Source organism: Pygoscelis adeliae, unplaced genomic scaffold (genome assembly GCF_000699105.1).
Source record: "Pygoscelis adeliae isolate BGI_AS28 unplaced genomic scaffold, ASM69910v1 Scaffold917, whole genome shotgun sequence".
Classification (NCBI taxonomy): Eukaryota; Metazoa; Chordata; class Aves; order Sphenisciformes; family Spheniscidae; genus Pygoscelis; species Pygoscelis adeliae.
In genome coordinates, this window is record NW_008825097.1 from 30,050 (window position 1) to 30,542 (window position 493).

The following is a 493-nucleotide window of genomic DNA, read 5'->3' on the forward strand; positions in this document are numbered from 1 at the left end:
ATCATCCCTGGGGGCCGGCAGCTGGGGGGGGGGCGGGAGCCCCGCCACGCTCCCATCCCCCTGGCTGGATGCATCCTGCATCCCACCGTGTCCGTCCCCCAGCCACCTTCCCGGAGCCACTGCAGGGCACTGCTCCTGTCAATTCAATGTTTTTTGAGCTGTCAAGCAGCAATCCGCAGACTAAGTACTGCTCTGGCTTTAATGGGTTGTGCATAATGAATGTTTATAAGGCAGCAAGAGAGGGACCCACTAATGGAGGCCAGCGGGGGCAGATCATTCCCACGGCAGGGCGCAGGCAGGAGCTGGGGTTTCCGTTCGGTGTGGCAGGGCAGCGTGTGACACACAGCGCCGGGGGCGAGGGGCGAGCCCCGCTCCGCTCCCCACCCTGCGCCAGAGCAGGGTTCGGTCAGGAGAGCCCCTGTGCTGAGCCAGGAGTGCCACACACCCCTGTGCGTATTCACGAGCTCTTGCATTGGTGTTTGGGAGAGCAAGT